Source organism: Lonchura striata, chromosome 34 (genome assembly GCF_046129695.1).
Source record: "Lonchura striata isolate bLonStr1 chromosome 34, bLonStr1.mat, whole genome shotgun sequence".
Taxonomy (NCBI): Eukaryota; Metazoa; Chordata; class Aves; order Passeriformes; family Estrildidae; genus Lonchura; species Lonchura striata.
In genome coordinates, this window is record NC_134636.1 from 489,455 (window position 1) to 513,193 (window position 23,739).

The following is a 23,739-nucleotide window of genomic DNA, read 5'->3' on the forward strand; positions in this document are numbered from 1 at the left end:
CTTTGGCCATTTTCCCTGGGAAAGAAAACTCAGCAGTCCAGGTTCCTGATGTCAGTTTGTAGAGCTCCCTTGGGTCTATCAGGGCAGCACAAGTTTGAGGTGGGGACAACTTCGGTGTGGGGTCCATCCTTCGATATAAGGATTTTTTGCAATCAGGGCCAGGGGCCCCTGGGCACATCCTTTTTCCATTTTCCCTGGGAAAGAAAACTCAGCAGTCCAGGTTCCTGATGTCAGTTTGTAGGGCTCCCTTGGGTCTATCAGGGCAGCACAAGTTTGAGGTGGGGACATCTTCGGTGTGGGCTCCATCCTTCGATATAAGGATTCTCTGCAGTCAGTGCTAGGGGCCCGTGGGCTCACCCCTTGGCAATTTTCCCTGGGAAAGAAAACTCAGGAGTCCAGGTTCCTGATGTCAGTTTGTAGGGCTCCCTTGGGTCTATCAGGGCAGCACAAGTTTGAGGTGGGGACAACTTCGGTGTGGGGTCCATCCTTCGATATAAGGATTTTTTGCAGTCTGAGCCAGCGGCCCCTGGGCACATCCTTTTTCCATTTTCCCTGGGAAAGAAAACTCAGCAGTCCAGGTTCCTGATGTCAGTTTGTAGGGCTCCCTTGGGTCTATCAAGGCAGCACAAGTTTGAGGTGGGGACAACTTCGGTGTGGGGTCCATCCTTCGACATAAGGATTTTTTGTAGTGAGTCCCCAGCCCAGGGCCAGGGGCCCCTGGGCACATCCTTTTTCCATTTTCCCTGGGAAAGAAAACTCAGCAGTCCAGGTTCCAGATGTCAGTTTGTAGGGCTCCCTTGGGTCTATCAGGGCAGCACAAGTTTGAGGTGGGGACAACTTCGGTGTGGGGTCCATCCTTCGATATAAGGATTTTTTGCAGTCAGGGCCAGGTGCCCCTGGGCACATCCTTTTTCCATTTTCCCTGGGAAAGAAAACTCAGCAGTCCAGGTTCCTGATGTCAGTTTGTAGGGCTCCCTTGGGTGTATCAGGGCAGCACAAGTTTGAGGTGGGGACAACTTCGGTGTGGGGTCCATCCTTCGATATATGGATTTTTTGCAGTGAGGCCCCAGCCCAGGTCTAGGGGCCCTTGGGCACAACCTTTTTCCATTTTCCCTGGGAAAGAAAACTCAGCAGTCCAGGTTCCTGATGTCAGTTTGTAGGGCTCCCTTGGGTCCATCAGAGCAGCACAAGTTTGAAGTGGGGAACACTTCGGTGTGGGTTCCATCCTTCGATATAAGGATTTTTTGCAGTCAGGGCCAGGGGCCCCTGGGCACAACCTTTGGCCATTTTCCCTGGGAAAGAAAACTCAGCAGTCCAGGTTCCTGATGTCAGTTTGTAGGGCTCCCTTGGGTCTATCAGGGCAGCACAAGTTTGAGGTGGGGACAACTTCGGTGTGGGCTCCATCCTTGGATATAAGGATTCTTTGCAGTCAGGGCCAGGGGCCCCTGGGCACATCCTTTTTCCATTTTCCCTGGGAAAGAAAACTCAGCAGTCCAGGTTCCTGATGTCAGTTTGTAGGGCTCCCTTGGGTCTATCAGGGCAGCACAAGTTTGAGGTGGGGACAACTTCGGTGTGGGGTCCATCCTTCGATATAAGGATTTTTTGGAATCAGGGCCAGGGGCCCCTGGGCACATCCTTTTTCCATTTTCCCTGGGAAAGAAAACTCAGCAGTCCAGGTTCCTGATGTCAGTTTGTAGGGCTCCCTTGGGTCTATCAGGGCAGCACAAGTTTGAGGTGGGGACATCTTCGGTGTGGGGTCCATCCTTCGATATAAGGATTCTCTGCAGTCAGTGCTAGGGGCCCGTGGGCTCATCCCTTGGCAATTTTCCCTGGGAAAGAAAACTCAGGAGTCCAGGTTCCTGATGTCAGTTTGTAGGGCTCCCTTGGGTCTATCAGGGCAGCACAAGTTTGAGGTGGGGACAACTTCGGTGTGGGGTCCATCCTTCGATATAAGGATTTTTTGCAGTCTGAGCCAGCGGCCCCTGGGCACATCCTTTTTCCATTTTCCCTGGGAAAGAAAACTCAGCAGTCCAGGTTCCTGATGTCAGTTTGTAGGGCTCCCTTGGGTCTATCAAGGCAGCACAAGTTTGAGGTGGGGACAACTTCGGTGTGGGGTCCATCCTTCGACATAAGGATTTTTTGTAGTGAGTCCCCAGCCCAGGGCCAGGGGCCCCTGGGCACATCCTTTTTCCATTTTCCCTGGGAAAGAAAACTCAGCAGTCCAGGTTCCAGATGTCAGTTTGTAGGGCTCCCTTGGGTCTATCAGGGCAGCACAAGTTTGAGGTGGGGACAACTTCGGTGTGGGCTCCATCCTTCGATATAAGGATTTTTTGCAGTCAGGGCCAGGGGCCCCTGGGCATATCCTTTTTCCATTTTCCCTGGGAAAGAAAACTCAGCAGTCCAGGTTCCTGATGTCAGTTTGTAGGGCTCCCTTGGGTCTATCAGGGCAGCACAAGTTTGAGGTGGGGACAACTTCGGTGTGGGGTCCATCCTTCGATATAAGGATTTTTTGCAGTCAGGGCCAGGTGCCCCTGGGCACATCCTTTTTCCATTTTCCCTGGGAAAGAAAACTCAGCAGTCCAGGTTCCTGATGTCAGTTTGTAGGGCTCCCTTGGGTGTATCAGGGCAGCACAAGTTTGAGGTGGGGACAACTTCGGTGTGGGGTCCATCCTTCGATATAATGTTTTTTTGCAGTGAGTCCCCAGCCCAGGGCCAGGGTCCCCTGGGCACATCCTTTTTGCATTTTCCCTGGGAAAGAAAACTCAGCAGTCCAGGTTCCTGATGTCAGTTTGTAGGGCTCCCTTGGGTCTATCAAGGCAGCACAAGTTTGAGGTGGGGACAACTTCGGTGTGGGGTCCATCCTTCGACATAAGGATTTTTTGTAGTGAGTCCCCAGCCCAGGGCCAGGGGCCCCTGGGCACATCCTTTTTCCATTTTCCCTGGGAAAGAAAACTCAGCAGTCCAGGTTCCAGATGTCAGTTTGTAGGGCTCCCTTGGGTCTATCAGGGCAGCACAAGTTTGAGGTGGGGACAACTTCGGTGTGGGCTCCATCCTTCGATATAAGGATTTTTTGCAGTCAGGGCCAGGGGCCCCTGGGCATATCCTTTTTCCATTTTCCCTGGGAAAGAAAACTCAGCAGTCCAGGTTCCTGATGTCAGTTTGTAGGGCTCCCTTGGGTCTATCAGGGCAGCACAAGTTTGAGGTGGGGACAACTTCGGTGTGGGGTCCATCCTTCGATATAAGGATTTTTTGCAGTCAGGGCCAGGTGCCCCTGGGCACATCCTTTTTCCATTTTCCCTGGGAAAGAAAACTCAGCAGTCCAGGTTCCTGATGTCAGTTTGTAGGGCTCCCTTGGGTGTATCAGGGCAGCACAAGTTTGAGGTGGGGACAACTTCGGTGTGGGGTCCATCCTTCGATATATGGATTTTTTGCAGTGAGGCCCCAGCCCAGGTCTAGGGGCCCTTGGGCACAACCTTTTTCCATTTTCCCTGGGAAAGAAAACTCAGCAGTCCAGGTTCCTGATGTCAGTTTGTAGGGCTCCCTTGGGTCCATCAGAGCAGCACAAGTTTGAAGTGGGGAACACTTCGGTGTGGGTTCCATCCTTCGATATAAGGATTTTTTGCAGTCAGGGCCAGGGGCCCCTGGGCACAACCTTTGGCCATTTTCCCTGGGAAAGAAAACTCAGCAGTCCAGGTTCCTGATGTCAGTTTGTAGGGCTCCCTTGGGTCTATCAGGGCAGCACAAGTTTGAGGTGGGGACAACTTCGGTGTGGGCTCCATCCTTGGATATAAGGATTCTTTGCAGTCAGGGCCAGGGGCCCCTGGGCACATCCTTTTTCCATTTTCCCTGGGAAAGAAAACTCAGCAGTCCAGGTTCCTGATGTCAGTTTGTAGGGCTCCCTTGGGTCTATCAGGGCAGCACAAGTTTGAGGTGGGGACAACTTCGGTGTGGGGTCCATCCTTCGATATAAGGATTTTTTGGAATCAGGGCCAGGGGCCCCTGGGCACATCCTTTTTCCATTTTCCCTGGGAAAGAAAACTCAGCAGTCCAGGTTCCTGATGTCAGTTTGTAGGGCTCCCTTGGGTCTATCAGGGCAGCACAAGTTTGAGGTGGGGACATCTTCGGTGTGGGGTCCATCCTTCGATATAAGGATTCTCTGCAGTCAGTGCTAGGGGCCCGTGGGCTCATCCCTTGGCAATTTTCCCTGGGAAAGAAAACTCAGGAGTCCAGGTTCCTGATGTCAGTTTGTAGGGCTCCCTTGGGTCTATCAGGGCAGCACAAGTTTGAGGTGGGGACAACTTCGGTGTGGGGTCCATCCTTCGATATAAGGATTTTTTGCAGTCTGAGCCAGCGGCCCCTGGGCACATCCTTTTTCCATTTTCCCTGGGAAAGAAAACTCAGCAGTCCAGGTTCCTGATGTCAGTTTGTAGGGCTCCCTTGGGTCTATCAAGGCAGCACAAGTTTGAGGTGGGGACAACTTCGGTGTGGGGTCCATCCTTCGACATAAGGATTTTTTGTAGTGAGTCCCCAGCCCAGGGCCAGGGGCCCCTGGGCACATCCTTTTTCCATTTTCCCTGGGAAAGAAAACTCAGCAGTCCAGGTTCCAGATGTCAGTTTGTAGGGCTCCCTTGGGTCTATCAGGGCAGCACAAGTTTGAGGTGGGGACAACTTCGGTGTGGGCTCCATCCTTCGATATAAGGATTTTTTGCAGTCAGGGCCAGGGGCCCCTGGGCATATCCTTTTTCCATTTTCCCTGGGAAAGAAAACTCAGCAGTCCAGGTTCCTGATGTCAGTTTGTAGGGCTCCCTTGGGTCTATCAGGGCAGCACAAGTTTGAGGTGGGGACAACTTCGGTGTGGGGTCCATCCTTCGATATAAGGATTTTTTGCAGTCAGGGCCAGGTGCCCCTGGGCACATCCTTTTTCCATTTTCCCTGGGAAAGAAAACTCAGCAGTCCAGGTTCCTGATGTCAGTTTGTAGGGCTCCCTTGGGTGTATCAGGGCAGCACAAGTTTGAGGTGGGGACAACTTCGGTGTGGGGTCCATCCTTCGATATAATGTTTTTTTGCAGTGAGTCCCCAGCCCAGGGCCAGGGTCCCCTGGGCACATCCTTTTTGCATTTTCCCTGGGAAAGAAAACTCAGCAGTCCAGGTTCCTGATGTCAGTTTGTAGGGCTCCCTTGGGTCTAACAGGGCAGCACAAGTTTGAGGTGGGGACAACTTCGGTGTGGGCTCCATCCTTCGATATATGGATTTTTTGCAGTCAGGGCTAGGGGCCCCTGGGCACAACCTTTGGCCATTTTCCCTGGGAAAGAAAACTCAGCAGTCCAGGTTCCTGATGTCAGTTTGTAGGGCTCCCTTGGGTCTATCAGGGCAGCACAAGTTTGAGGTGGGGAACACTTCGGTGTGGGGTCCATCCTTCGATATATGGATTTTTTGCAGTCAGGGCCAGGGGCCCCTGGGCACATCCTTTTTCCATTTTCCCTGGGAAAGAAAACTCAGCAGTCCAGGTTCCTGATGTCAGTTTGTAGGGCTCCCTTGGGTCTATCAGGGCAGCACAAGTTTGAGGTGGGGACAACTTCGGTGTGGGGTCCATCCTTCGATATATGGATTTTTTGCAGTGAGGCCCCAGCCCAGGTCTAGGGGCCCTTGGGCACAACCTTTTTCCATTTTCCCTGGGAAAGAAAACTCAGCAGTCCAGGTTCCTGATGTCAGTTTGTAGGGCTCCCTTGGGTCTATCAGGGCAGCACAAGTTTGAGGTGGGGACAACTTCGCTGTGGGCTCCATCCTTTGATATAAGGATTTTTTGCAGTCAGGGCCAGGGGCCCCTGGGCACATCCTTTTTCCATTTTCCGTGGGAAAGAAAACTCAGTAGTCCAGGTTCCTGATGTCAGTTTGTAGGGCTCCCTTGGGTGTATCAGGGCAGCACAAGTTTGAGGTGGGGACAACTTCGGTGTGGGGTCCATCCTTCGATATAAGGATATTTTGCAGTCAGGGCCAGGGGCCCCTGGGCTCATCCCTTGGCCATTTTCCCTGGGAAAGAAAACTCAGCAGTCCAGGTTCCTGATGTCAGTTTGTAGGGCTCCCTTGGGTCTATCAGGGCAGCACAAGTTTGAGGTGGGGACAACTTCGGTGTGGGACCATCCTGCGATATAAGGATTCTCGGCAGTCAGTGCTAGGGGCCCCTGGGCTCATCCCTTGGCCATTTTCCCTGGGAAAGAAAACTCAGCAGTCCAGGTTCCTGATGTCAGTTTGTAGGGCTCCCTTGGGTCTATCAGGGCAGCACAAGTTTGAGGTGGGGACAACTTCGGTGTGGGTTCCATCCTTCGATATAAGGATTTTTTGAAGTCAGGGCCAGGGGCCCCTGGGCACATCCTTTTTCCATTTTCCCTAGGAAAGAAAACTCAGCAGTCCAGGTTCCTGATGTCAGTTTGTAGGGCTCCCTTGGGTCTATCAGGGCAGCACAAGTTTGAGGTGGGGACAACTTCGGTGTGGGGTCCATCCTTCAATATAAGGATTTTTTGTAGTGCGGCCCCAGCCCAGGGCCAGGGGCCCCTGGGCACATCCTTTTTCCATTTTCCCTAGGAAAGAAAACTCAGCAGTCCAGGTTCCTGATGTCAGTTTGTAGGGCTCCCTTGGGTCTATCAGGGCAGCACAAGTTTGAGGTGGGGACAACTTTGGTGTGGGGTCCATCCTTCGATATAAGGATTTTTTGCAGTTAGGTTCCTGTCCAGGGCCAGGGGACCCTGGGCACATCCTTTTTCCATTTTCCCTGGGAAAGAAAACTCAGCAGTCCAGGTTCCTGATGTCAGTTTGTAGGGCTCCCTTGGGTCTATCAGGGCAGCACAAGTTTGAGGTGGGGACAACTTCGGTGTGGGGTCCATTCTTCGATATAAGGATTTTTTGCAGTCAGGGCCAGGGGCTCCTGGGCACAACCTTTGGCCATTTTCCCTGGGAAAGAAAACTCAGCAGTCCAGGTTCCTGATGTCAGTTTGTAGGGCTCCCTTGGGTCTATCAGGGCAGCACAAGTTTGAGGTGGGGACAACTTCGGTGTGGGGTCCATCCTTCGATATAAGGATTTTTTGCAGTCAGGGCCAGGGGCCCCTGGGCATATCCTTTTTCCATTTTCCCTGGGAAAGAAAACTCAGTAGTCCAGGTTCCTGATGTCAGTTTGTAGGGCTCCCTTGGGTCTATCAGGGCAGCACAAGTTTGAGGTGGGGACAACTTCGGTGTGGGGTCCATCATTCGATATAAGGATTTTTTGCAGTCAGGGCCAGGGGCCCCGGGCAAATCCTTTTTCCATTTTCCCTGGGAAAGAAAACTCAGCAGTCCAGGTTCCTGATGTCAGTTTGTAGGGCTCCCTTGAGTGTATCAGGGTAGCACAAATTTAAGAAGCGGAACACTTCGCTGTGGGGTCCATCCTTCGATATAAGGATTTTTTGCAGTGAGTCCCCAGCCCAGGGCCAGGGGCCCCTGGGCATATCCTTTTTCTATTTTCCCTGGGAAAGAAAACTCAGCAGTCCAGGTTCCTGATGTCAGTTTGTAGGGCTCCCTTGGGTCTATCAGGGCAGCACAAGTTTGAGGTGGGGACAACTTCGGTGTGGGGTCCATCCTTCGATATATGGATTTTTATCAGTCAGGGCCAGGGGCCCCTGGGCACATCCTTTTTCCATTTTCCCTGGGAAAGAAAACTCAGCAGTCCAGGTTCCTGATGTCAGTTTGTAGGGCTCCCTTGGGTGTATCAGGGCAGCACAAGTTTGAGGTGGGGACAACTTCGGTGTGGGACCATCCTGCGATATAAGGATTCTTTGCAGTCAGGGCTAGGGGCCCCTGGCCACATCCTTTTTCCATTTTCCCTGGGAAAGAAAACTCAGCAGTCCAGGTTCCTGATGTCAGTTTGTAGGGCTCCCTTGGGTCTATCAGGGCAGCACAAGTTTGAGGTGGGGACAACTTCGGTGTGGGTTCCATCCTTCGATATAAGGATTTTTTGAAGTCAGGGCCAGGGGCCCCTGGGCACATCCTTTTTCCATTTTCCCTGGGAAAGAAAACTCAGCAGTCCAGGTTCCTGATGTCAGTTTGTAGGGCTCCCTTGGGTCTATCAGGGCAGCACAAGTTTGAGGTGGGGACAACTTCGGTGTGGGGTCCATCCTTCAATATAAGGATTTTTGCAGTTAGGGTCCTGTCCAGGGCCAGGGGACCCTGGGCACATACTTTTTCCATTTTCCCTAGGAAAGAAAACTCAGCAGTCCAGGTTCCTGATGTCAGTTTGTAGGGCTCCCTTGGGTCTATCAGGGCAGCAGAAGTTTGAGGTGGGGACAACTTCGGTGTGGGGTCCATTCTTCGATATAAGGATTTTTTGCAGTCAGGGCCAGGGGCTCCTGGGCACAACCTTTGGCCATTTTCCCTGGGAAAGAAAACTCAGCAGTCCAGGTTCCTGATGTCAGTTTGTAGGGCTCCCTTGGGTCTATCAGGGCAGCACAAGTTTGAGGTGGGGACAACTTCGGTGTGGGGTCCATCCTTCGATATAAGGATTTCTTGCAGTCAGGGCCAGGGGCCCCTGGGCACATCCTTTTTCCATTTTCCCTGGGAAAGAAAACTCAGCAGTCCAGGTTCCTGATGTCAGTTTGTAGGGCTCCCTTGGGTCTATCAGGGCAGCACAAGTTTGAGGTGGGGACAACTTCGGTGTGGGGTCCATCCTTCGATATAAGGATTTTTTGTACTGAGGGCCCTGTCCAGGGCCAGGGGACCCTGGGCACATCCTTTTTCCATTTTCCCTGGGAAAGAAAACTCAGCAGTCCAGGTTCCTGATGTCAGTTTGTAGGGCTCCCTTGGGTCTATCAGGGCAGCACAAGTTTGAGGTGGGGACAACTTCGGTGTGGGGTCCATCCTTCGATATAAGGATTTTTTGCAGTCAGGGCCAGGGGCCCCTGGACATATCCTTTTTCCATTTTCCCTGGGAAAGAAAACTCAGTAGTCCAGGTTCCTGATGTCAGTTTGTAGGGCTCCCTTGGGTCTATCAGGGCAGCACAAGTTTGAGGTGGGGACAGCTTCGGTGTGGGGTCCATCCTTCGATATAAGGATATTTTGCAGTCAGTGCTAGGGGCCCCTGGGCACATCCTTTTTCCATTTTCCCTGGGAAAGAAAACTCAGCAGTCCAGGTTCCTGATGTCAGTTTGTAGGGCTCCCTTGGGTCTATCAGGGCAGCACAAGTTTGAGGTGGGGACAACTTCGGTGTGGGGTCCATCCTTCAATATAAGGATTTTTTGTAGTGCGGCCCCAGCCCAGGGCCAGGGGCCCCTGGGCACATCCTTTTTCCATTTTCCCTAGGAAAGAAAACTCAGCAGTCCAGGTTCCTGATGTCAGTTTGTAGGGCTCCCTTGGGTCTATCAGGGCAGCACAAGTTTGAGGTGGGGACAACTTTGGTGTGGGGTCCATCCTTCGATATAAGGATTTTTTGCAGTTAGGTTCCTGTCCAGGGGACCCTGGGCACATCCTTTTTCCATTTTCCCTGGGAAAGAAAACTCAGCAGTCCAGGTTCCTGATGTCAGTTTGTAGGGCTCCCTTGGGTCTATCAGGGCAGCACAAGTTTGAGGTGGGGACAACTTCGGTGTGGGGTCCATTCTTCGATATAAGGATTTTTTGCAGTCAGGGCCAGGGGCTCCTGGGCACAACCTTTGGCCATTTTCCCTGGGAAAGAAAACTCAGCAGTCCAGGTTCCTGATGTCAGTTTGTAGGGCTCCCTTGGGTCTATCAGGGCAGCACAAGTTTGAGGTGGGGACAACTTCGGTGTGGGGTCCATCCTTCGATATAAGGATTTTTTGCAGTCAGGGCCAGGGGCCCCTGGGCATATCCTTTTTCCATTTTCCCTGGGAAAGAAAACTCAGTAGTCCAGGTTCCTGATGTCAGTTTGTAGGGCTCCCTTGGGTCTATCAGGGCAGCACAAGTTTGAGGTGGGGACAACTTCGGTGTGGGGTCCATCATTCGATATAAGGATTTTTTGCAGTCAGGGCCAGGGGCCCCGGGCAAATCCTTTTTCCATTTTCCCTGGGAAAGAAAACTCAGCAGTCCAGGTTCCTGATGTCAGTTTGTAGGGCTCCCTTGAGTGTATCAGGGTAGCACAAATTTAAGAAGCGGAACACTTCGCTGTGGGGTCCATCCTTCGATATAAGGATTTTTTGCAGTGAGTCCCCAGCCCAGGGCCAGGGGCCCCTGGGCATATCCTTTTTCTATTTTCCCTGGGAAAGAAAACTCAGCAGTCCAGGTTCCTGATGTCAGTTTGTAGGGCTCCCTTGGGTCTATCAGGGCAGCACAAGTTTGAGGTGGGGACAACTTCGGTGTGGGGTCCATCCTTCGATATATGGATTTTTATCAGTCAGGGCCAGGGGCCCCTGGGCACATCCTTTTTCCATTTTCCCTGGGAAAGAAAACTCAGCAGTCCAGGTTCCTGATGTCAGTTTGTAGGGCTCCCTTGGGTGTATCAGGGCAGCACAAGTTTGAGGTGGGGACAACTTCGGTGTGGGACCATCCTGCGATATAAGGATTCTTTGCAGTCAGGGCTAGGGGCCCCTGGCCACATCCTTTTTCCATTTTCCCTGGGAAAGAAAACTCAGCAGTCCAGGTTCCTGATGTCAGTTTGTAGGGCTCCCTTGGGTCTATCAGGGCAGCACAAGTTTGAGGTGGGGACAACTTCGGTGTGGGTTCCATCCTTCGATATAAGGATTTTTTGAAGTCAGGGCCAGGGGCCCCTGGGCACATCCTTTTTCCATTTTCCCTGGGAAAGAAAACTCAGCAGTCCAGGTTCCTGATGTCAGTTTGTAGGGCTCCCTTGGGTCTATCAGGGCAGCACAAGTTTGAGGTGGGGACAACTTCGGTGTGGGGTCCATCCTTCAATATAAGGATTTTTGCAGTTAGGGTCCTGTCCAGGGCCAGGGGACCCTGGGCACATACTTTTTCCATTTTCCCTAGGAAAGAAAACTCAGCAGTCCAGGTTCCTGATGTCAGTTTGTAGGGCTCCCTTGGGTCTATCAGGGCAGCAGAAGTTTGAGGTGGGGACAACTTCGGTGTGGGGTCCATTCTTCGATATAAGGATTTTTTGCAGTCAGGGCCAGGGGCTCCTGGGCACAACCTTTGGCCATTTTCCCTGGGAAAGAAAACTCAGCAGTCCAGGTTCCTGATGTCAGTTTGTAGGGCTCCCTTGGGTCTATCAGGGCAGCACAAGTTTGAGGTGGGGACAACTTCGGTGTGGGGTCCATCCTTCGATATAAGGATTTCTTGCAGTCAGGGCCAGGGGCCCCTGGGCACATCCTTTTTCCATTTTCCCTGGGAAAGAAAACTCAGCAGTCCAGGTTCCTGATGTCAGTTTGTAGGGCTCCCTTGGGTCTATCAGGGCAGCACAAGTTTGAGGTGGGGACAACTTCGGTGTGGGGTCCATCCTTCGATATAAGGATTTTTTGTACTGAGGGCCCTGTCCAGGGCCAGGGGACCCTGGGCACATCCTTTTTCCATTTTCCCTGGGAAAGAAAACTCAGCAGTCCAGGTTCCTGATGTCAGTTTGTAGGGCTCCCTTGGGTCTATCAGGGCAGCACAAGTTTGAGGTGGGGACAACTTCGGTGTGGGGTCCATCCTTCGATATAAGGATTTTTTGCAGTCAGGGCCAGGGGCCCCTGGACATATCCTTTTTCCATTTTCCCTGGGAAAGAAAACTCAGTAGTCCAGGTTCCTGATGTCAGTTTGTAGGGCTCCCTTGGGTCTATCAGGGCAGCACAAGTTTGAGGTGGGGACAGCTTCGGTGTGGGGTCCATCCTTCGATATAAGGATATTTTGCAGTCAGTGCTAGGGGCCCCTGGGCACATCCTTTTTCCATTTTCCCTGGGAAAGAAAACTCAGCAGTCCAGGTTCCTGATGTCAGTTTGTAGGGCTCCCTTGGGTCTATCAGGGCAGCACAAGTTTGAGGTGGGGACAACTTCGGTGTGGGGTCCATCCTTCGATATAAGGATTTTTTGCAGTCAGGGCCAGAGGCCCCTGGGCCTATCCTTTTTCCATTTTCCCTGGGAAAGAAAACTCAGCAGTCCAGGTTCCTGATGTCAGTTTGTAGGGCTCCCTTGGGTCTATCAGGGCAGCACAAGTTTGAGGTGGGGACAACTTCGGTGTGGGGTCCATCCTTCGATATAAGGATTTTTTGCAGTCAGGGCCAGGGGCCCCTGGGCACATCCTTTTTCCATTTTCCCTGGGAAAGAAAACTCAGCAGTCCAGGTTCCTGATGTCAGTTTGTAGGGCTCCCTTGGGTGTATCAGGGCAGCACAAGTTTGAGGTGGGGACAACTTCGGTGTGGGGTCCATCCTTCGATATAAGGATTTTTTGTAGTGAGGCCCCAGCCCAGGGCCAGGGGCCCCTGGGCACATCCTTTTCCATTTTCCCTGGGAAAGAAAACGCAGCAGTCCAGGTTCCTGATGTCAGTTTGTAGGGCTCCCTTGGGTCTATCAGGGCAGCACAAGTTTGAGGTGGGGACAACTTCGGTGTGGGGTCCATCCTTCGATATAAGGATTCTTTGCAGTCAGGGCCAGGGGCCCCTGGGCACAACCTTTGGCCATTTTCCCTTGGAAAGAAAACTCAGCAGTCCAGGTTCCTGATGTCAGTTTGTAGGGCTCCCTTGGGTGTATCAGGGCAGCACAAGTTTGAGGTGGGGACATCTTCGGTGTGCGGTCCATCCTTCGATATAAGGTTTTTTTGCAGTGAGGTCTAAGCCCACGGCCAGGGGCCCCTGGGCACATCCTTTTTGCATTTGCCCTGGGAAAGAAAACTCAGCAGTCCAGGTTCCTGATGTCAGTTTGTAGGGCTCCCTTGGGTGTATCAGGGCAGCACGAGTTTGAGGTGGGGACAATTTTAGTGTGGGGTCCATCCTGCAATATAAGGATTTTTTGCAGTTAGGGCCCTGTCCAGGGCCAGGGGCCCCTGGGCACATCCTTTTTCCATTTTCCCTGGGAAAGAAAACTCGGCAGTCCAGGTTCCTGATGTCAGTTTGTAGGGCTCCCTTGGGTCTATCAGGGCAGCAAAAGTTTGAGGTGGGGACAACTTCGGTGTGGGGTCCATCCTTCGATATAAGGATTCTTTGCAGTCAGGGCCAGGGGCCCCTGGGCATATCCTTTTTCCATTTTCCCTGGGAAAGAAAACTCAGCAGTCCAGGTTCCTGATGTCAGTTTGTAGGGCTCCCTTGGGTCTATCAGGGCAGCACAAGTTTGAGGTGGGGACAACTTCGGTGTGGGGTCCATCCTTCGATATAAGGATTTTTTGTACTGAGGGCCCTGTCCAGGGCCAGGGGACCCTGGGCACATCATTTTTCCATTTTCCCTGGGAAAGAAAACTCAGCAGTCCAGGTTCCTGATGTCAGTTTGTAGGGCTCCCTTGGGTCTATCAGGGCAGCACAAGTTTGAGGTGGGGACAACTTCGGTGTGGGGTCCATCCTTCGATATAAGGATTTTTTGCAGTCAGGGCCAGGGGCCCCTGGGCATATCCTTTTTCCATTTTCCCTGGGAAAGAAAACTCAGTAGTCCAGGTTCCTGATGTCAGTTTGTAGGGCTCCCTTGGGTGTATCAGGGCAGCACAAGTTTGAGGTGGGGACAACTTCGGTGTGGGGTCCATCCTTCGATATAAGGATTTTTTGCAGTCAGGGCCAGAGGCCCCTGGGCACATCCTTTTTCCATTTTCCCTGGGAAAGAAAACTCAGCAGTCCAGGTTCCTGATGTCAGTTTGTAGGGCTCCCTTGGGTCTATCAGGGCAGCACAAGTTTGAGGTGGGGACAACTTCGGTGTGGGGTCCATCCTTCAATTTAAGGATTTTTTGCAGTCAGGGCCAGGGGCCCCTGGGCACATCCTTTTTCCATTTTCCCTGGGAAAGAAAACTCAGCAGTCCAGGTTCCTGATGTCAGTTTGTAGGGCTCCCTTGGGTGTATCAGGGCAGCACAAGTTTGAGGTGGGGACAACTTCGGTGTGGGGTCCATCCTTCAATATAAGGATTTTTTGCAGTCAGGGCCAGGGGCTCCTGGGCACATCCTTTTTCCATTTTCCCTAGGAAAGAAAACTCAGCAGTCCAGGTTCCTGATGTCAGTTTGTAGGGCTCCCTTGGGTGTATCAGGGCAGCACAAGTTTGAGGTGGGGACAACTTCGGTGTGGGGTCCATCCTTCGATATAAGGATTTTTTGTAGTGAGGCCCCAGCCCAGGGCCAGGGGCCCCTGGGCACAGCCTTTTTCCATTTTCCCTGGGAAAGAAAACTCAGCAGTCCAGGTTCCTGATGTCAGTTTGTAGGGCTCCCTTGGGTCTATCAGGGCAGCACAAGTTTGAGGTGGGGACAACTTCGGTGTGGGGTCCATCCTTCGATATAAGGATTTTTTGCAGTCAGGGCCAGGGGCCCCTGGGCACAACCTTTGGCCATTTTCCCTTGGAAAGAAAACTCAGCAGTCCAGGTTCCTGATGTCAGTTTGTAGGGCTCCCTTGGGTGTATCAGGGCAGCACAAGTTTGAGGTGGGGACATCTTCGGTGTGGGGTCCATCCTTCGATATAAGGATTTTTTGCAGTGAGGTCTAAGCCCAGGGCCAGGGGCCCCTGGGCACATCCTTTTTGCATTTTCCCTGGGAAAGAAAACTCAGCAGTCCAGGTTCCTGATGTCAGTTTGTAGGGCTCCCTTGGGTCTATCAGGGCAGCACAAGTTTGAGGTGGGGACAACTTCGGTGTGGGGTCCATCCTTCGATATAAGGATTTTTTGCAGTCAGGGCCAGGGGCCCCTGGGCACATCCTTTTTCCATTTTCCCTGGGAAAGAAAACTCAGCAGTCCAGGTTCCTGATGTCAGTTTGTAGGGCTCCCTTGGGTCTATCAGGGCAGCACAAGTTTGATGTGGGGACAACTTCGGTGTGGGGTCCATCCTTCGATATAAGGATTTTTTGCAATCAGGGCCAGGGGCCCCTGGGCACATCCTTTTTCCATTTTCCCTGGGAAAGAAAACTCAGCAGTCCAGGTTCCTGATGTCAGTTTGTAGGGCTCCCTTGGGTCTATCAGGGCAGCACAAGTTTGAGGTGGGGACAACTTCGGTGTGGGGTCCATCCTTCGATATAAGGATTTTTTGCAGTCAGGGCCAGGGGCCCCTGGTCACATCCTTTCTCCATTTTCCCTGGGAAAGAAAACTCAGCAGTCCAGGTTCCTGATGTCAGTTTGTAGGGCTCCCTTGGGTGTATCAGGGCAGCACAAGTTTGAGGTGGGGACAACTTCGGTGTGGGGTCCATCCTTCGATATAAGGATTTTTTGCAGTGAGGCCCCAGCCCAGGGCCAGGGGCCCCTGGGCACATCCTTTTTCCATTTTCCCTGGGAAAGAAAACTCAGCAGTCCAGGTTCCTGATGTCAGTTTGTAGGGCTCCCTTGGGTGTATCAGGGCAGCACAAGTTTGAGGTGGGGACAACTTTAGTGTGGGGTCCATCCTTCAATATAAGGATTTTTTGCAGTTAGGGCCCTGTCCAGGGCCAGGGGCCCCTGGGCACATCCTTTTTCCATTTTCCCTGGGAAAGAAAACTCAGCAGTCCAGGTTCCTTATGTCAGTTTGTAGGGCTCCCTTGGGTCTATCAGGGCAGCACAAGTTTGAGGTGGGGACAACTTCGGTGTGGGCTCCATCCTTCGATATAAGGATTATTTGCAGTCAGGGCCAGGGGCCCCTGGGCACATCCTTTTTCCATTTTCCCTGGGAAAGAAAACTCAGCAGTCCAGGTTCCTGATGTCAGTTTGTAGGGCTCCCTTGGGTCTATCAGGGCAGCACAAGTTTGAGGTGGGGACAACTTCGGTGTGGGGTCCATCCTTCGATATAAGGATTTCTTGCAGTCAGGGCCAGGGGCCCCTGGGCACATCCTTTTTCTATTTTCCCTGGGAAAGAAAACTCAGCAGTCCAGGTTCCTGATGTCAGTTTGTAGGGCTCCCTTGGGTCTATCAGGGCAGCACAAGTTTGAGGTGGCGACAACTTCGGTGTGGGGTCCATCCTTCGATATAAGGATTTTTTGTAGTGAGGCCCCAGCCCAGGGCCAGGGGCCCCTGGGCACATCCTTTTTCCATTTTCCCTAGGAAAGAAAACTCAGCAGTCCAGGTTCCTGATGTCAGTTTGTAGGGCTCCCTTAGGTCTATCAGGGCAGCACAAGTTTGAGGTGGGGACAACTTCGGTGTGGGCTCCATCCTTCGATATAAGGATTTTTTGCAGTCAGGGCCAGGGGCCCCTGGGCACATCCTTTTTCCATTTTCCCTGGGAAAGAAAACTCAGCAGTCCAGGTTCCTGATGTCAGTTTGTAGGGCTCCCTTAGGTCTATCAGGGCAGCACAAGTTTGAGGTGGCGACAACTTCGGTGTGGGGTCCATCCTTCGATATAAGGATTTTTTGCAGTCAGGGCCAGGGGCCCCTGGGCACAACCTTTGGCCATTTTCCCTGGGAAAGAAAACTCAGCAGTCCAGGTTCCTGATGTCAGTTTGTAGGGTTCCCTTACGTCTATCAGGGCAGCACAAGTTTGAGGTGGGGACAACTTCGGTGTGGGGTCCATCCTTCGATATAAGGATTTTTTGTAGTGAGGCCCCAGGCCAGGGCCAGGGGCCCCTGGGCACATCCTTTTTCCATTTTCCCTAGGAAAGAAAACTCAGCAGTCCAGGTTCCTGATGTCAGTTTGTAGGGCTTCCTTGGGTTTATCAGGGCAGCACAAGTTTGAGGTGGGGACAACTTCGGTGTGGGGTCCATCCTTCGATATAAGGATTTTTTGTAGTGAGGTCCCTGCCCAGGGCCAGGGGCCCCTGGGCACATCCTTTTTCCATTTTCCCTGGGAAAGAAAACTCAGCAGTCCAGGTTCCTGATGTCAGTTTGTAGGGTTCCCTTATGTCTATCAGGGCAGCACAAGTTTGAGGAGGGGACAACTTCGGTGTGGGCTCCATCATTCGATATATGGATTTTTTGCAGTCAGGGCCAGGGGCCCCTGGACACATCCTTTTTCCATTTTCCCTGGGAAAGAAAACTCAGCAGTCCAGGTTCCTGATGTCAGTTTGTAGGGCTCCCTTGGGTCTATCAGGGCAGCACAAGTTTGAGGTGGGGACAACTTCGGTGTGGGGTCCATCCTTCGATATAAGGATTTTTTGCAGTTAGGGCCAGGGGCCCCTGGGCACAACCTTTGGCCATTTTCCCTTGGAAAGAAAACTCAGCAGTCCAGGTTCCTGATGTCAGTTTGTAGGGCTCCCTTGGGTGTATCAGGGCAGCACAAGTTTGAGGTGGGGACATCTTCGGTGTGGGGTCCATCCTTCGATATAAGGTTTTTTTGCAGTGAGGTCTAAGCCCAGGGCCAGGGGCCCCTGGGCACATCCTTTTTGCATTTTCCCTGGGAAAGAAAACTCAGCAGTCCAGGTTCCTGATGTCAGTTTGTAGGGCTCCCTTGGGTGTATCAGGGCAGCACAAGTTTGAGGTGGGGACAACTTCGGTGTGGGGTCCATCCTTCGATATAAGGATTTTTTGCAGTCAGGGCCAGGGGCCCCGGGCACATCCTTTTTCCATTTTCCCTGGGAAAGAAAACTCAGCAGTCCAGGTTCCTGATGTCAGTTTGTAGGGCTCCCTTGGGTGTATCAGGGCAGCACAAGTTTGAGGTGGGGACAACTTCGGTGTGGGGTCCATCCTTCGATATAAGGATTTTTTGCAGTCAGGGCCAGGGGCCCAGGGCCAGGGGCCCCTGGGCACATCCTTTTTCCATTTTCCCTGGGAAAGAAAACTCAGCAGTCCAGGTTCCTGATGTCAGTTTGTAGGGCTCCCTTGGGTCTATCAGGGCAGCGCAAGTTTGAGGTGGGGACATCTTCGGTGTGGGGTCCATCCTTCGATATAAGGATTTTTTGCAGTCAGGGCTAGGAGCCCCTGGGCACATCCTTTGGCCATTTTCCCTGGGAAAGAAAACTCAGCAGTCCAGGTTCCTGATGTCAGTTTGTAGGGCTCCCTTGGGTCTATCAGGGCAGCACAAGTTTGAGGTGGGGACAACTTCGGTGTGGGGTCCATCCTTCGATATAAGGATCTTTTGCAGTGAGTCCCCAGCCCAGGGCCAGGGGCCCCTGGGCACATCCTTTTTGCATTTTCCCTGGGAAAGAAAACTCAGCAGTCCAGGTTCCTGATGTCAGTTTGTAGGGCTCCCTTGGGTGTATCAGGGCAGCACAAGTTTGAGGTGGGGACAAATTCGGTGTGGGGTCCATCCTTCGATATAAGGATTTTTTGCAGTCAGGGCCAGGGGCCCCTGGGCACATCCTTTTTCCATTTTCCCTGGGAAAGAAAACTCAGCAGTCCAGGTTCCTGATGTCAGTTTGTAGGGCTCCCTTGGGTCTATCAGGGCAGCACAAGTTTGAGGTGGCGACGACTTCGGTGTGGGGTCCATCCTTCGATATAAGGATTTTTTGTAGTGAGGCCCCAGCCCAGGGCGAGGGGCCCCTGGGCACATCCTTTTTCCATTTTCCCTGGGAAAGAAAACTCAGCAGTCCAGGTTCCTGATGTCAGTTTGTAGGGCTCCCTTGGGTCTATCAGGGCAGCACAAGTTTGAGGTGGGGACAACTTCGGTGTGGGGTCCATCCTTCGATATAAGTATTATTTGCAATCAGGGCCAGGGGCCCCTGGGCACATCCTTTTTCCATTTTCCCTGGGAAAGAAAACTCAGCAGTCCAGGTTCCTGATGTCAGTTTGTAGGGCTCCCTTGGGTCTATCAGGGCAGCACAAGTTTGAGGTGGCGACAACTTCGGTGTGGGGTCCATCCTTCGATATAAGGATTTTTTGTAGTGAGGCCCCAGCCCAGGGCCAGGGGCCCCTGGGCACATCCTTTTTCCATTTTCCCTAGGAAAGAAAACTCAGCAGTCCAGGTTCCTGATGTCAGTTTGTAGGGCTCCCTTGGGTCTATCAGGGCAGCACAAGTTTGAGGTGGGTACAACTTCGGTGTGGGGTCCATCCTTGGATATAAGGATTTTTTGCAGTCAGGGCAAGGGGCCCCTGGGCACAACCTTTCGCCATTTTCCCTGGGAAAGAAAACTCAGCAGTCCAGGTTCCTGATGTCAGTTTGTAGGGCTCCCTTGGGTTTATCAGGGCAGCACAAGTTTGAGGTGGGGACAACTTCGGTGTGGGGTCCATCCTTCGATATAAGGATTTTTTGTAGTGAGGCCCCTACCCAGGGCCAGGGGCCCCTGGGCACATCCTTTTTCCATTTTCCCTGGGAAAGAAAACTCAGCAGTCCAGGTTCCTGATGTCAGTTTGTAGGGCTCCCTTGGGTCTATCAGGGCAGCACAAGTTTGAGGTAGGGACAACTTCGGTGTGGGGTCCATCCTTCCATATAAGGAATTTTTGCAGTCAGGGCCAGGGGCCCCTGGGCACATCCTTTTTCCATTTTCCCTAGGAAAGAAAACTCAGCAGTCCAGGTTCCTGATGTCAGTTTGTAGGGCTCCCTTGGGTCTATCAGGGCAGCACAAGTTTGAGGTGGGGACAACTTCGGTGTGGGGTCCATCCTTCAATATAAGGATTTTTTGTAGTGAGGCCCCAGCCCAGGGCCAGGGGCCCCTGGGCACAACCTTTTTCCATTTTCCCTAGGAAACAAATCTCAGCAGTCCAGGTTCCTGATGTCAGTTTGTAGGGCTTCCTTGGGTCTATCAGGGCAGCACAAGTTTGAGGTGGGGACAACTTCGGTGTGGGGTCCATCCTTCGATGTAAGGATTTTTTGCAGTCAGGGACAGGGGCCCCAGGGCCAGGGGACCCTGGGCACATCCTTTTTCCATTTTCCCTGGGAAAGAAAACTCAGCAGTCCAGGTTCCTGATGTCAGTTTGTAGGGCTCCCTTGGGTCTATCAGGGCAGCACAAGTTTGAGGTGGGGACAACTTCGGTGTGGGGTCCATCCTTCGATATAAGGATTTTTTGCAGTCAGGGCCAGGGGCCCCTGGGCATATCCTTTTTCCATTTTCCCTGGGAAAGAAAACTCAGTAGTCCAGGTTCCTGATGTCAGTTTGTAGGGCTCCCTTGGGTCTATCAGGGCAGCACAAGTTTGAGGTGGGGACAACTTTGGTGTGGGGTCCATCCTTCGATATAAGGATTTTTTGCAGTCAGGGCCAGAGGCCCCTGGGCACATCCTTTTTCCATTTTCCCTGGGAAAGAAAACTCAGCAGTCCAGGTTCCTGATGTCAGTTTGTAGGGCTCCCTTGGGTCTATCAGGGCAGCACAAGTTTGAGGTGGGGACAACTTCGGTGTGGGCTCCATCCTTCGATATAAGGATTTTTTGCAGTCAGGGCCAGGGGCCCCTGGGCACATCCTTTTTCCATTTTCCCTGGGAAAGAAAACTCAGCAGTCCAGGTTCCTGATGTCAGTTTGTAGGGCTCCCTTGGGTGTATCAGGGCAGCACAAGTTTGAGGTGGGGACAACTTCGGTGTGGGGTCCATCCTTCGATATAAGGATTCTTTGCAGTCAGGGCCAGGGGCCCCTGGGCACATCCTTTTTCCATTTTCCCTGGGAAAGAAAACTCAGCAGTCCAGGTTCCTGATGTCAGTTTGTAGGGTTCCCATGGGTCTATCAGGGCAGCACAAGTTTGAGGTGGGGACATCTTCGGTGTGGGGTCCATCCTTCGATATAAGGATTCTCTGCCGTCAGTGCTAGGGGCCCCTGGGCTCATCCCTTGGCCATTTTCCCTGGGCAAGAAAACTCAGCAGTCCAGGTTCCTGATGTCACTTTGTAGGGCTCCCTTGGGTCTATCAGGGCAGCACAAGTTTGAGGTGGGGACAACTTCGGTGTGGGGTCCATCCTTCGATATAAGGATCTTTTGCAGTGAGTCCCCAGCCCAGGGCCAGGGGCCCCTGGGCACATCCTTTTTGCATTTTCCCTGGGAAAGAAAACTCAGCAGTCCAGGTTCCTGATGTCAGTTTGTAGGGCTCCCTTGGGTGTATCAGGGCAGCACAAGTTTGAGGTGGGGACAAATTCGGTGTGGGGTCCATCCTTCGATATAAGGATTTTTTGCAGTCAGGGCCAGGGGCCCATGGGCACATCCTTTTTCCATTTTCCCTGGGAAAGAAAACTCAGCAGTCCAGGTTCCTGATGTCAGTTTGTAGGGCTCCCTTGGGTCTATCAGGGCAGCACAAGTTTGAGGTGGGGACAACTTTGGTGTGGGGTCCATCCTTCGATATAAGGATTTTTTGTAGTGAGGCCCCAGCCCAGGGCCAGGGGCCCCTGGGCACATCCTTTTTCCATTTTCCCTGGGAAAGAAAACTCAGCAGTCCAGGTTCCTGATGTCAGTTTGTAGGGCTCCCGTGGTTGTATCAGGGCAGCACAAGTTTGAGGTGGGGACAACTTCGGTGTGGGGTCCATCCTTCGATATAAGGATTTTTTGCAGTCAGGGCCAGGGGCCCCGGGCACATCCTTTTTCCATTTTCCCTGGGAAAGAAAACTCAGCAGTCCAGGTTCCTGATGTCAGTTTGTAGGGCTCCCTTGGGTCTATCAGGGCAGCACAAGTTTGAGGTGGGGACAACTTCGGTCTGGGGTCCATCCTTCGATATAAGGATTTTTTGCAGTCAGGGCCAGGGGCCCAGGGCCAGGGGCCCCTGGGCACATCCTTTTTCCATTTTCCCTGGGAAAGAAAACTCAGCAGTCCAGGTTCCTGATGTCAGTTTGTAGGGCTCCCTTGGGTCTATCAGGGCAGCGCAAGTTTGAGGTGGGGACATCTTCGGTGTGGGGTCCATCCTTCGATATAAGGATTTTTTGCAGTCAGGGCTAGGAGCCCCTGGGCACATCCTTTGGCCATTTTCCCTGGGAAAGAAAACTCAGCAGTCCAGGTTCCTGATGTCAGTTTGTAGGGCTCCCTTGGGTCTATCAGGGCAGCACAAGTTTGAGGTGGGGACAACTTCGGTGTGGGGTCCATCCTTCGATATAAGGATCTTTTGCAGTGAGTCCCCAGCCCAGGGCCAGGGGCCCCTGGGCACATCCTTTTTGCATTTTCCCTGGGAAAGAAAACTCAGCAGTCCAGGTTCCTGATGTCAGTTTGTAGGGCTCCCTTGGGTGTATCAGGGCAGCACAAGTTTGAGGTGGGGACAAATTCGGTGTGGGGTCCATCCTTCGATATAAGGATTTTTTGCAGTCAGGGCCAGGGGCCCCTGGGCACATCCTTTTTCCATTTTCCCTGGGAAAGAAAACTCAGCAGTCCAGGTTCCTGATGTCAGTTTGTAGGGCTCCCTTGGGTCTATCAGGGCAGCACAAGTTTGAGGTGGCGACAACTTCGGTGTGGGGTCCATCCTTCGATATAAGGATTTTTTGTAGTGAGGCCCCAGCCCAGGGCGAGGGGCCCCTGGGCACATCCTTTTTCCATTTTCCCTGGGAAAGAAAACTCAGCAGTCCAGGTTCCTGATGTCAGTTTGTAGGGCTCCCTTGGGTCTATCAGGGCAGCACAAGTTTGAGGTGGCGACAACTTCGGTGTGGGGTCCATCCTTCGATATAAGGATTTTTTGTAGTGAGGCCCCAGCCCAGGGCCAGGGGCCCCTGGGCACATCCTTTTTCCATTTTCCCTAGGAAAGAAAACTCAGCAGTCCAGGTTCCTGATGTCAGTTTGTAGGGCTCCCTTGGGTCTATCAGGGCAGCACAAGTTTGAGGTGGGGACAACTTCGGTGTGGGGTCTATCCTTGGATATAAGGATTTTTTGCAGTCAGGGCAAGGGGCCCCTGGGCACAACCTTTCGCCATTTTCCCTGGGAAAGAAAACTCAGCAGTCCAGGTTCCTGATGTCAGTTTGTAGGGCTCCCTTGGGTTTATCAGGGCAGCACAAGTTTGAGGTGGGGACAACTTCGGTGTGGGGTCCATCCTTCGATATAAGGATTTTTTGTAGTGAGGCCCCTACCCAGGGCCAGGGGCCCCTGGGCACATCCTTTTTCCATTTTCCCTGGGAAAGAAAACTCAGCAGTCCAGGTTCCTGATGTCAGTTTGTAGGGCTCCCTTGGGTCTATCAGGGCAGCACAAGTTTGAGGTAGGGACAACTTCGGTGTGGGGTCCATCCTTCCATATAAGGAATTTTTGCAGTCAGGGCCAGGGGCCCCTGGGCACATCCTTTTTCCATTTTCCCTGGGAAAGAAAACTCAGCAGTCCAGGTTCCTGATGTCAGTTTGTAGGGCTCCCTTGGGTCTATCAGGGCAGCACAAGTTTGAGGTGGGGACAACTTCGGTGTGGGGTCCATCCTTCAATATAAGGATTTTTTGTAGTGAGGCCCCAGCCCAGGGCCAGGGGCCCCTGGGCACAGCCTTTTTCCATTTTCCCTAGGAAACAAATCTCAGCAGTCCAGGTTCCTGATGTCAGTTTGTAGGGCTTCCTTGGGTCTATCAGGGCAGCACAAGTTTGAGGTGGGGACAACTTCGGTGTGGGGTCCATCCTTCGATGTAAGGTTTTTTTGCAGTCAGGGACAGGGGCCCCAGGGCCAGGGGACCCTGGGCACATCCTTTTTCCATTTTCCCTGGGAAAGAAAACTCAGCAGTCCAGGTTCCTGATGTCAGTTTGTAGGGCTCCCTTGGGTCTATCAGGGCAGCACAAGTTTGAGGTGGGGACAACTTCGGTGTGGGGTCCATCCTTCGATATAAGGATTTTTTGCAGTCAGGGCCAGGGGCCCCTGGGCATATCCTTTTTCCATTTTCCCTGGGAAAGAAAACTCAGCAGTCCAGGTTCCTGATGTCAGTTTGTAGGGCTCCCTTGGGTGTATCAGGGCAGCAC